This window comes from Scleropages formosus, chromosome 20, assembly GCF_900964775.1.
Source record: "Scleropages formosus chromosome 20, fSclFor1.1, whole genome shotgun sequence".
NCBI lineage: Eukaryota > Metazoa > Chordata > Actinopteri > Osteoglossiformes > Osteoglossidae > Scleropages > Scleropages formosus.
Window position 1 is genome coordinate 7,437,343 of NC_041825.1, and position 12,960 is coordinate 7,450,302.

General features: G+C 41.7%; 1 pseudogene; it reads right to left on the minus strand.

The window, feature by feature from the left end:
* Window positions 1-357: 357 nt before the first annotated feature.
* On the minus strand, window positions 358-7,361 carry LOC108926807 (cytochrome P450 3A27-like; annotated as a pseudogene).
* Window positions 7,362-12,960: the final 5,599 nt, after the last annotated feature.

The window sequence follows — 12,960 nt, forward strand, 5'->3', positions numbered from 1 at the left end:
CACAGTATGAAAGAGAACCCCTTGTTACTATAGTACCCTTTTCAGATTCTTTTCTCCAATGTAAAATTTAAAAGCACAGAACCAGAAGTACATTACCGCAGCTATGACAGTAACTGAATCAAAGCAGAACTGAAATGAAGTAATAGTGTCCATTTCATAGAACAGTAAACTCATTATTCCAACTCATGAAAAAGTCTCTCTGAAATGAATAAGATCTGATAAAGAAAAATCTTACAATTATTTTTGTCCAAAACAGAAGAAAGAAACTGATTTTCAGAAGGCCATCAGAATGGATAATAATTTCAGATTTATACACTGAAATACACATATTGTCAGTATAGTGTATAGGTACATTAAGCAAAATCTGAAGGCAAAAAGTCTTTCAACATATCCATGGATATATAGTCATAACTTTTTCTTTAATAGCTGTATCAGCGTGGGACGAGTTTCAGCTTTACTGCATCTTTAGGTGTAAGAAGTCCTTGAATATCCAGCTCGAGTGGTATCTGATGAGACAGACACAAAATAGTAAATAATTGTCACAAAAAATCAGTTTTGTGTATTTTCTTTATGCATAATTCCATCTTTTTAAAATGCTATATATATGTATAAACTTTGTCCTTCTCATGTTTTGTACCCTCCTCATACGTGAATCTCCAGGACATTGGGTTCAGCTAAAACCTTCAAACGAGCACAGCTTTTCTCTTAAACCTCATCTGAATAATTTCTCAAAAATACTTTCATGACATTTCTTTTCATTTAAATAATCTCTGAATATTATTTAAGCAAAACAGATGCAATGAATTAATGCTTAAAAAAACTGAAACATTTAACAGATGAATAAGGAATAAACAGGCCTCACCACAGTCTCTTTGCAGGTCACAATGTTGAAGTTCTGAAGTATCTCCACAATAGCCAGTTTTATTAGGACAATGGCAAACCTCATCCCAATGCAATTTCGTGGACCAACTCCAAATGGCATATATGCATATGGGTCTATGCTCTCCTTGTTTTCTTTGCTAAACCTGCACAGATAAAAGAAACAGCAACGAGATGGAACATACTGTGTATAATGTAATCTCAGAATCCAGAGAGAAATTTCATTTAGAGGCAAGTAATGCAGTTTTTAAAAACACTGACAATCTGTCCGTTATTCAACAAAAGACAATTATTTGTAATTATTATTTCCACTGTGTACAAATATAACATGTGATTCTTGCTTAGTTATGAGCCAAAGATTTCTACCTTTTTGACACTGAAATCTGCGGGAGTGAAATCTCAGCAGTTTACCTCTCAGGCTTGAAGACTTCAGGATCTGTCCAGAGATCAGGATCACGGTGTAGGGGGTATAATGGTATCACGACTGCAGTACCTTTGGGAATAGTGATGCCATTGATCTCTACAGTCTTTTTGCAAACCCTCTCAATACGTCCTCCAACAGGGAAAATCCTCATTGTTTCATTGAAGACCATGTCCAGGTACTCCATCTGCATCAACTCATCGTATGTCACCGGGGCCTTAAGAAAGAGAGAATATAGGTAAAGCAGTCAGAATGTATGTAAACTTGATGGAATCTTTAAAAAGTTCTCAGTTTGAGGTTTTAATTCAGACTAACTGCAGCATTTGCAGCATGATGTGCATCCTCACAAACAAAATAATACCGGCTGTCAGTTAGGATGTTTCAAGCCTCTCTGTCCTGACAGAACATCGTGTGATATACTTATGAAATTTATCAGTCATCATTATCATTTATCACATTGTTAGTCTTTTTAATGAGAAAAGTAGCCAAAGTGACAATTAGTGTCTTCAGTTGAGTTACAATGACTGTATGCATGTACATTAATATTTAAACTGAAATGAAATAACAAAAATCAGTGCATTTCCACACACATTTATTCATTTTATTTATTCACACACATTAAAACTGGTAATAATAAATCTATTCCGATTTCTAACACTGAATTTTGAAGTGGACTCAAGGGATTTTACTTTTCTTAAACTCCCGTAGCCATGGAGTATTGTTGAGTTACAATAACATTATAAACAGATGTGACCTTGACTGATACAAGGTTATTATAGCAACATTTTTATAGCCCCTTTCTCCGTGCAGTGAAACCCCAAATAAAATGCATGTTAGTCCATTATACAGTCAAACTAAGTGAAGTTAAGGAACACATAGGCATGGAACAGTGGTTTGTAGGACTCCACCGGAGTACAGCCCTCCTGTTCTGCAGCCAAAACTTTGTCATCATATGATATCAGATTAACACCTTAATTAGTGATATTAATGTAATATTTATGTATCACTTCTGTCTTCTCCATATTGTCAATGTAGAAAGAAGCATTTAGTTACCTTATTTGGAAAGACTTTGTCAATCTCATTTTGCAGCTTTTCCATGATGTCTGGGTTAGTGGCCAGGTTGTATGCAAGGAAAGTGAGAGATGCTGCTCGCCTCGTAGCCAGCAAAGATGAACATCATGGACTGGGACAGAATCTCATGGTCTGTCAGCCCTGTTGAGAAGAATCAAGGCATGAAAATGATAAAGAAAGTATGAAGCTGTGATGAATAAACATCATCACAAGTTAAAGTACAGCAATTTCTCTACACAAAAAATTTTTTGGATATGCTGATCTTGGTTTGAGAAAGGTGAATGAAAGTAACAGAGAATCTTCTGACCAGTATTGTACATGGTGCAAAGACTGTTTTGCAAAATATGCTCACAAGGAGAACTTATGATCTATCATTTCAATATCTTTGAAATGTGGTATTAGGGTATATGACTGCAAATTGAAAGTGGTTTTATAAAATACCTTTCAGTGACTCATTATCATTTTTGGCGCTTCCATTTTCTGGTATTTGAGAGTCTACCATCAGCTGAAGTAAATCCACACGATTCTAAATGTAGAATAAACCAGGACTGAAGTTTACAACTAACTTTACAAACGTAGCTATGGATTTGTTTTTAAATGAAATCCAAGAAAAAGAAAAAACACTTATCACTTGCCTTGTGAACTTTAGTTTTACGTTCTGCTTTTATTTTCCGAAGAGAGGCATAAAAGAAATCAGTCACGGATGATGGGAATAAGGAAAAATTCAGTTTCTCTAGGAGTGGAGCCATGAAAGGGAAAAATGCTAGAGAGAAACAAGGATATAACAGGTATTAAAAACCAAAGATATTACTTCTTTTAGACACTGTAGACATACGTACAGAAATGCGCACACACACACATACACGTTTTCTGAACCGCTTGTCCCATTTGGGGTCGCGGGGAGCCAGAGCCTAACCCGGCAACATGTAAGCGTAAGGCTGGAGGGGGAGGGGACACATCCAGGACAGGACGCCAGTCCGTCGCAAGGCACCCCAAGTGGGACTCAAACCCCAGACCCACCAGAGAGCAGGACCCGGTCCAACCCACTGCCCCACCGCACCCCCTACGTACAGAAATGTTCCTCTCTAAATATAATGTCACTTTGAAAACAATAAAATTCTATTACCTACGATGAGAAACAGAGGATTGAAGAAGTCTAATTTGAACATCTTTTTAATATTGGTCACAAAGGGGTCTTTGGGGTTATTGAGAGAGTCAATGTCGACACTGAGAGCTGTGCTGGTGACAACGTCCATACTATAGGCCCCAAAAGACCTGTGAAACATATTGAGTCAATGAATCATGGAACACCAATTCATATCAGTGCATAATATACATTGTATGTGAAGTATAAAGTTGTGTCAAAGACAACTTTTCCCCTACAGTTGGAGTGTTGATGTACTGCATACTGCAGTACAGTAACAGATGTCTGAGCCTCATAGCCATGTGTAACATGGTCAGATCACAGAGCGTCACACTAGTTTCCTACTTACTCTTTCATTTCCACTGCTTCGTCCCTCTCGGCCTTCCTCTGCATACTCTTCACTAGGGTGTCACAATATTTTTTCATGATTGGAAACATCTGTCAAAGGCAAAAACTTTGAGGATAGGGTTCATCAATTTAACAATGCAATACTTGTTGGCCAACAGGGCAAAATCACAATACACATGGAAAAATCCACACACACACATTTTCAGAACCGCTTGTCCCATACGGGGTCACGGAGCCTACCTGGTAACACAGGGCGTAAGGCCGGAGGGGACACACCCAGGACGGGACGCCAGTCCGCCGCAAGGCACCCCAAGCGGGACTCAAACCCCAGACCCACTGGAGAGCAGGACTGTGGTCTAACCCACTGCACCACCACACCCCCTTGGAAAAAGCCATTCATTTCAAATAATATAATCTTTTATAAAGGTTCCTCTTGTTAGTTTTCTTGTTAGTTTATAATTTTTTATTCTTTTCTTTGCAAGTGTCAGCCCAAAAGTAAAATACATTGTTAATATAAACAATGAGACCCCACACCTTAATATATGGCAGAGCTGCCTTTTGCCTCTGTAACAACTTCTAATTTACTGAGATAGGTGACTGCCACTTTAGAACACTGGATAGGAGACTAGTTTGCCCATTGCTCTTGGTTCCACCTTATGCTAGTTCCTTGGAAAGCATTTGTAGCATGCCACAGATTCTTCGTGTGAGGGAGGTGGGGACTGGATTTGTGACGGAAAAAGAAGAAAATTGAGCAGAAATAATGGTATGTATTAAATGTACAATTGAGGTGTTCTGTAACTGCTGCAAGGGGGGTGCGGTGGTGCAGTGGGTTGGACCGGGTCCTGCTCTCTAGTGGGTCTGGGGTTCGAGTCCCGCTTGGGGTGCCTTGTGATGGACTGGCGTCCCGTCCTGGGTGTGTCCCCTTACGCCGTGTTGCCGGGTAGGCTCTGGTTTCCTGTGACCCTATATGGGACAAGTGGTTTGGAAAGTGTGTGTGTGTGTGTGTGTGTGTGTGTGTGTGTGTGTGTGTAACTGCTGCAGAAAACCCATTGTGTGAGAAGCAGGAATGTACTGAAACTGCACCCCCAACTCTAATGTGTAAACAGACACTAACCAGATTCTGGTATTGAAAAAACAAGAAAATAAATGATTTTGCAGGTTTAGAGATAAGCTGAAGGGGTGTAGGGTGCCTGCTATATGATGCACTTACTTTACTTTAGCCTATAGGAAATGTAATAGATTTATTAGAAGTAAACACAACTTGGACATGTGTCGATAATGCAAAAAAAAAGCCAGTGAGAAACGATTCCATATACAGTATGTAGCACGTGTTTCTAGAACTATATAATATGTGTGTACTGGCAACTCTGAGAGACTCCCTAGAGTCTGACACAGGGGACTCACCCTCCAGCCGGGGTGAAATAAAGTAAGATACTCTTTCCTATCTTGGGTCCTTTGTTTGAGTTATGTCAAATTTATTCCATGGACTCCAGGATATTCACCTGCTGGTCTCTGAACCACTCCATTTTTTTCATAGTTTAAGACCACAGTGTGGTTAACAGATTGATTTTCTACCAAACTCAATAGAACAAAATTTAACTGAACCGTGAAAAAAAATTAAAGTTACGTGTCACGTGAGTGAAGTGGAAGTGCAGTAATGTACTTTAGTTGGTGCATCTGTATCCAGATCTCTCTGTCTGTTGCCGTGTTAAGAATGTGAGAGTGTTGTTTCAAGAGAGTGGGGAATTATGGGAAGTATATGAAATACTACAGGCATGTCTGTTGGCCATATTGGGTGTGTTATCGAATGATTATGGAGACAGCAGAGCAATTAGCAGAAAAAGTTTAGCTGATGTTTTTTTTAAATCTGTATGCACATTGGCAACATTGCACGGTTTTAGAAAGTTGTTGACAACAATCAAAAATGCCTCTATTATTTTGTAACCTTTTCTATTTAACTTTATTTCTAACTTCCTTGGCATACTGTGGGGATTAAAATTTTTTTTTCGTACGACCAATGCTGCCTATGAGGTTTTTACCCAGTAAATGGGAGCAGTTTCTTCACTGGTGAGTGGGCAGATGCCAACAGCTGGGGAAATCGGTCTCCTCATGAAGGATACCTCCTGAGACAATATATCTTTTTCCAGCCTCCATCTGGATGTAATGTCATATTAAACGAGGCTTCCAAAGTAAAATTTCCTGCCCCTGCAACAATTTGAGTCGGATTTTGCTCACTTCTTTCAATCGACCACTGGTAAACGATGGTGAGAGAGCAGTGCGAATTCTTCTCCATTCCTCATCCTCAGCAAAGGAGACAGCATCATGCAGGGCACCATTCACACCAAAATTCTGGAAAAAATTGACTCTTGTCCCACTTTGAAGATACAAGGGATTTGTACCACTTTTGGATTTCACTTACTCTTTAAAAAGTACAGAAGTAATATCTTACTCTTCTGTTGGTGAAGACAGAGTAGAATTCTTTGATCAGTATAGTTTTGATCATTCCTAGGTCCATAATTGCCAGCATTGGTTGTCTGACATCATAAAATCTATGCAGTGAAACAGGCAGCATTGTTGGAAATGTGGCTCACATGGAACTTCACGATTATGACATACAAAACATGAAGCTGAGCATTCACTGTAATCTTTTATTCAATTTCAATGTTTCAAGGATTACTCACCCCCATATTTTTCCATACTTTCTGAAACACTCGTAATCAAAATTGTAGAAACCCTGGACATAACAAGAGGCATGAAATCCACTGGGACAGTGTAGTTCATAACAATGTACAGTAAAGATTCTAAGTGCAGAACTGTGTAAACAGTTTTTTTTTGCTCAAATGAATGTTTTGTATGTAGAAATGTTACCCTGAGGTATTCCAGAAATGTTCCAAAATATGGGACTGGTTTTGGCCCTGGAATTCCCAGCTTTTTAAAGACTCCATAAGGCCGAGAACCGTAGCTGGAAGTGGGAGAAAATAGGTTACAGTGCTAACTAATACAATGACTGACAGTATAAAGAAATTATAAAATGGCCATTTTCCTGAAAAATTTCTAAACTTTATGCCTTATATATTGCCTAAAAATTTATCAGCATAATCCATTTTCATGTTTCAGGTAAAACTAAATAGTCGGGCAATTTTAAGACAACATTCAAGATACACAGGAAAGGATGTTACACGTGCGTATTTTTCAACGGCTGTACACAAGGACTCAGTCCAACCACCAACCTGAAGCCACAGAGAACAACACCCAACATAGCCAACATACATCTTCTTGCCCTGAGATGAAGAAGCTTAACTGACCCAACCAGCCCACCAAACTGAAACTAATCCCGCCAACAAAACAGTATATGCTATGCAACTGTGAGGACTTAAGGTAAATACTGTAACATAAAGAACCTTCTACTCACAGAATAATCAGTGTTAAGAACAGCAAAAGCAAGGTCCAGGTCTCAGCTGAAAAAAACCAAAGGTAGCTCATGGTTGATTCTTCTTCCTCTTTACAGAGTAAACTTAGTGTCTGGCTTCGCTTCAAACAACAAGAAACACTTTGCCACCGGTACAAATCACAGCTGGCAAAGTGTTTCCACAAACCGTACCGATGTGTCGTCTGAATAATTTACCAGGAGGCTTCGCTGCATAAAGACAAACACACAGGATTCCTGAAGTATAATGGCTTTTGCTCTATATCAGGCGTGTGTTTGTGTAGTTGTACACATGACTTGTATAACTAAGACCAGCATACCATATATGAATATTGTTTATCTTTGTACCACAGGTGTGGTTGTATAAAGTGTGAACATAAAAGATAACATGTTTGGGACATGTGTGTTTAATTTAGTCCGTACTTTATCTGCAGTTGACAAGATCCATGAGTTTGAAAAAATATTTTTACTTTGCAAATTTAATAGTTCATATGGGTTTTTCAGTATTTAAGTACAAGTATGTAAATCCTCAAAAAAATGTAAAGAAGCGAATTATGAGAGCATCAGTTCTAATATGATAAAGTTTTTTATACAGAAATTTCTGTTTACTTCAAAGAAGTTTTAGCATTAGTTACTTGTGCTCAGTACTCTGGAATTGTGCTCTTGTAATTGATCTTTAGAGTTAAGCCATTTCATGATAAAACTTACGTTTCTCCACCAAACCTACTATTAACTGTGAAAGTAAGTACCAGAAGTGCAGTAAAATGTAAATGTAAAATGTAAAAATTTTGTATAACTGAACTTCGGGCAGATATCACACCCAGGTAGCAGTGAACCAGTGTAGAACAGTCCATTTATGGCAGTAGCCGTTCCACCAAGCAAACTTTAGACTCTTGAAAGTAAGCACTGTTTAAAAGCAGAATGGGGTTTTTAAAATAAAATAAAACAAAGATACATGTGCTTTTGCAACTGAAACCAATACCACCAACAGTGATGAGTAAATCCTGTAGGAATCTTGTAGGAACATTATTTCCCATAGTCATAAATTTTAAACTCAACAAATCGTAGTTTTCATGTTTACGGTAAATATTTACACTTATCTTTATTATAAATTTTATTATAATTTAAATATATATGTACAATAAATTTGTATGTTTTCATTTATCTAACATTTCTGTGAAAAAAAACTGCAATCAGTATTTAATTCTAAACTTTAACTTTGAAATGTTGATTTCATTTTAATAACTTTAATAGGAAAGAGACATTTGGAAAAAATCCAGTGTTTATACTGAACATAAAACATTTCACAACGAGCACCCTGGAAGGTACTAACTATCCAGTAAAATATACAACTGTATAAACAGGAAAACAGTAAGTCAGTGTGGACAGAAGTGTCAACGATACAGCAAAATAATTGTAAAAATATATTACTGTTAGACTTTAAGTTACTCCAGCCATTTCTGTGTTCTTTGTATTCTGTACTCTTAATGCTGGGACTTGTTCTGTATGCACCCACGAAAATGACTATAGTCTGTTTATCTTGGATAAGAACATGTGATGGACAATTTGATTTGCACAAAAATTTTAGTTAATTTTTAGTTAATGTTTCATAACCATTTGCAATTGCCATTTCAGCCATATTGCAAATTTATTTCACTGACAGGCAAACAGTTCAGAGAAAAGTATAATAGAACACAGTAATCAGTTTTGAGAAAGTACACTTTGTGTAGAGTTAAGTGATATGTAGAGTGACAGGAGGCTGAAAACCAAAGCAACATACGATGACTGACTTTACATCATTCTAGATCAATCCTGAGCTAATTTCTTCATGCCAAAAACACCATTTTGACCGGGTTTATCAAATCTTTTAAGATTTTCAGCTATGGGTTATACAGATTAAATATTTTATCAGGCATAGTTGAAAATCTGGGCAAAACATGTCATATTTCATAATCAATGGCTGTTCTAGGCCAGGATTCACAGGATTCAAAGTCAAAACAGTGAAATACCTTCACAGACTTATAGACTGGAAATGAAAACATTTGTATTTAGCAAATGTGATAGAAATTTTTTTTCTGTAAATGCTTTTTTTAGAATATGTGTCCCAACTTTTATGTCAACACTGCCAGATGTTTAGAAAAGTGTTACAAAATTAGGAATACACACACACACACACACACACACACACACACACACTTTCAGAACCGCTCATCCCATACGGGGTTGTGGGGAACTGGAGCCTACCCGGTAACACAGGGCGTAAGGCCGGAGGGGGAGGGGACACACCCAGGACGGGACGCCAGTCCGTCGCAAGGCACCCCAAGCGGGACTTGAACCCCAGACTCACTAGAGAGCAGGACTGTGGTCCAACCCACTGCACCACCACACCTCTAAATTAGGAATACATTTCTCCCAATTTCAGCCAGTGATCTGACCATGGCCTTCGAGCCAGCTGCAGCAAGCCAAATGAGCAGAGCGCACTGATTGTACTTTCAAGTGAACAATGATGCACGCTGTAAAATGTAAATTCAGTCCTGAACATACCTATACCAACCAGCTGCTCTTACATGTTTGTTTGTATTATCTATAGTTTAGTTGCATCTTGGGGGGTGCGGTGGTGCAGTAGGTTTGGCCAGTGCTCTCTGTGTGGTAGGTCTGCGGCTCGAGCCCTGCTTGGGGTGCCTTGCGACAGACTGGCATCCCGTCCAAGGTGTCCCCCCTCCCCCTTTGGCCTTGCTTCCTGTATTGCCGGGTGAGGCTCCGGCTCGCTGTGACCCCACTCGGGACAAGTGGCTTTAGAGATTGGTAAGTATCATCTGCCAATGTTGTTTTCAGAGCGTGTAGTTACTGAGGCTGTGTCAAACTCATATTCGACCCCTCCGGGCCCCACAACAGTCAGGTAGGCCCAAACCAGAAACTTTGGATCAGCCATATGATGACTGGGTTAGTCAGGAAGGCTCCAAGAATGCAAAGGTTAAACCACTCCTAAGCCACCACTTCAAACACATAATAGATAGTCAGCACTTTGTACTGTCTTGAACCTTTTCATAATGTGCTGCTATTTGGCAACTCAGCAGTCCGGAATATTACACTTCAGAACTTTTTTAACCAAGCAGTTAAAGTGAAACATCTCCAGCGTGCCCAGGTTTCTAATACTGAGGCTAGATTAGACTCGCTGAGTTTTCCACACACCGTTTCCACTTTCCACACATTGGCACTAATGATATTCATTATCAGCACTCAGAGATATTAAAGAGGCAATTCATATCATGGTGTAAAAAGTGTCAGGATCTAATAGTGTCTGGACCATTACCACAATTCTTTTTGGGTGATGTAGTCTAAAGCAGGTTACTGTCTTTGAGCAGGTTGTTGACACAGTGTGACTAATTGCATAGGTTTTGTTGTTAAGTGGAGTGACTTTTTGGAAAGGTCAGGAGACTTTATGAGTGATGGTATCCACCCAAATTGGGGGGTCCATTTCTGCTTTCTCAGAATATAGCAGCCAAACTGCTAAGTTGACTGGTGTCATGGTTTCGTTCCACACAATGACGGACTCAAGTGCAGAGTTCTTCAAATCGATGTTTATTATATCAGACAGACATAATCCAAGAGAGAAGTCGGGAGCAGGCGAAGGTCGGGCGATCGGCAAACAGAATACACAGGACAAGGCGAGAATCGTGGTCAAAGAATAAACAAACAAAGGTCGAGGTTGGAAGGAGTTACAGGTAACACAATCAAGCATGCAAGAGAAATCGCTGAACAAGGTTCCACATTGCTGTCTCCTCGGCGTCCCTTTTTATCCCTGTTCCCATTAGGGAACAGCAGGTGTCGCCGATGTGCTGGTTGATGGAGACGTGACAGTACTCCCCCCGACGGTGCAGCTCTGGACGCCCTAGGCCGAGACGGCGGGCGCCCCCTGGGGCGAGGGGCCGTACGCTTGGGATGGTCCCTGTGGAAGTCAGTGATTAGTGCAGGGTCCAGAATGTCAGATGCTGCCACCCAGGACTGCTCCTCCGGTCCGTATCCCTCCCAGTCGACCAGGTATTGTAGCCGGCCCCGCCACCAGCGAGAGATCAACAGGGCCCGAACCGTATACGTTCGGTCCCCATCAATCGGTAACGGGGGGGGGGACCGAGCTGTGTCGGCCGGCGGCTGGTGAAGGGACACTCCCACAGGCTTCAGGAGGGATACGTGGAAGGTCGGGTGCACCCGGAGATCCGGGGGCAGCTGTAAACGGTAGGTAACCGGGGTCACTTGGCGCAGGATCTTGAACGGACCGATGTACCGAGGCCAGAGTTTCCTCAAAGGGGTCTTTAGACGTAGGTCCCGGGTTGAAAGCCACACTCGTTGCCCCGGCAAGAAGGAAAGAGTGTTCCGATGTCGGTCAGCCTGACACTTGTGTCGCTCGGAACTACGGAGCGGGTGGTTTCGCACTGTACGCCACACTCTGTCGCTCTCTCGGTGCCAGAACTCTACTGCCAGGACCGGACTCTGCGGGGATTCCCTAGGAAACAGGGCAGGCTGGTGTCCCAAGACACATTGGAAAGGCGAGAATACCCGAGGACGAATGTGGAGCAGAGTTGTGGGCGTACTCTGCCCACGACAGGTAGCGAGCCCATTGGTGCAGTTGTTGGGAACAGTAAGCCCTGAGATACCTGGTGATGTCTTGTTGCAGGCGTTCGACCTGTCCATTGGCCTGTGGGTGGTATTCCGACGTAAAGCTTACCGACACACTGAGCCGCCTCCAAAAGGCCTTCCAAACTCTGGAGGTAAATTGTGGTCCTTGGTCGGAGACAATATCCTCTGGAAGTCTGTACAGTCGGAAGACCTGCTCGAATAGGATCTCCGCGACTTTTAGGGAAGTGGGCAATTTAGGGAGAGTGATCAGATGACAAGATTTGGAGAACTGGTCAACCATGGTGAGTACCACTGTCTTACCCTCTGAGGCGGGCAGGTCCACCAGGAAATCAAGGGCAATGTGTGTCCAGGGTCGGGTTGGTGTGGGCAGTGGCTCCAAGAGGCCAGCGGGCTTTTCTGGCAGGGTCCGAGTCTGGGCGCACGTGACACAGGCCTGAACGAAGTCCCGGACGTCCTTTGTCAAGGAAGGCTACCAGAACCGTCCCTGCAATAGAGAAAGAGTACACCGGATACCCGGGTGGCCCGCCTCAGGGGCTTCATGGGCCCACTTCATCACTGCGGTGCGAAGCTGACTGGGCACGTAGTCTTTTCCTGCAGGTTTCCCTGGTGGTTCTGGCTCGCTGGCCTGGGCATCTTGGATGTCCTGGAGCAGCTGCCACCTGATAGGGCCCACTATACATCCTTTGGGTAGAATCCCCTGGAGGGGTCGGGGCTGGTTCGGGGTCATGGATCCAGGATAGGGCATCGGCTTTTGTGTTCTTAGAACCTGGTCTATAAGACATGGTGAAATTAAATCAGGTAAAAAAAGCGCTCATCGGGCCTGGCGGGAGTTCAGTCGTTTGGCTTTTCCGAGGTATTCTAGGTTTCTGTGGTCGGTAAGGACGAGGAATGGGAGTACAGCCCCCTCAAGCTAATGCCGTCATTCCTCAAGCGCGAGCTTTATGGCTAAGAGTTTCCGGTTCCCAATGTCGTAGTTGTGTTCTGCTGGGGTCATCTTCCTGGAGAAGAAGGCACAGGGGTACATTTTCGGAG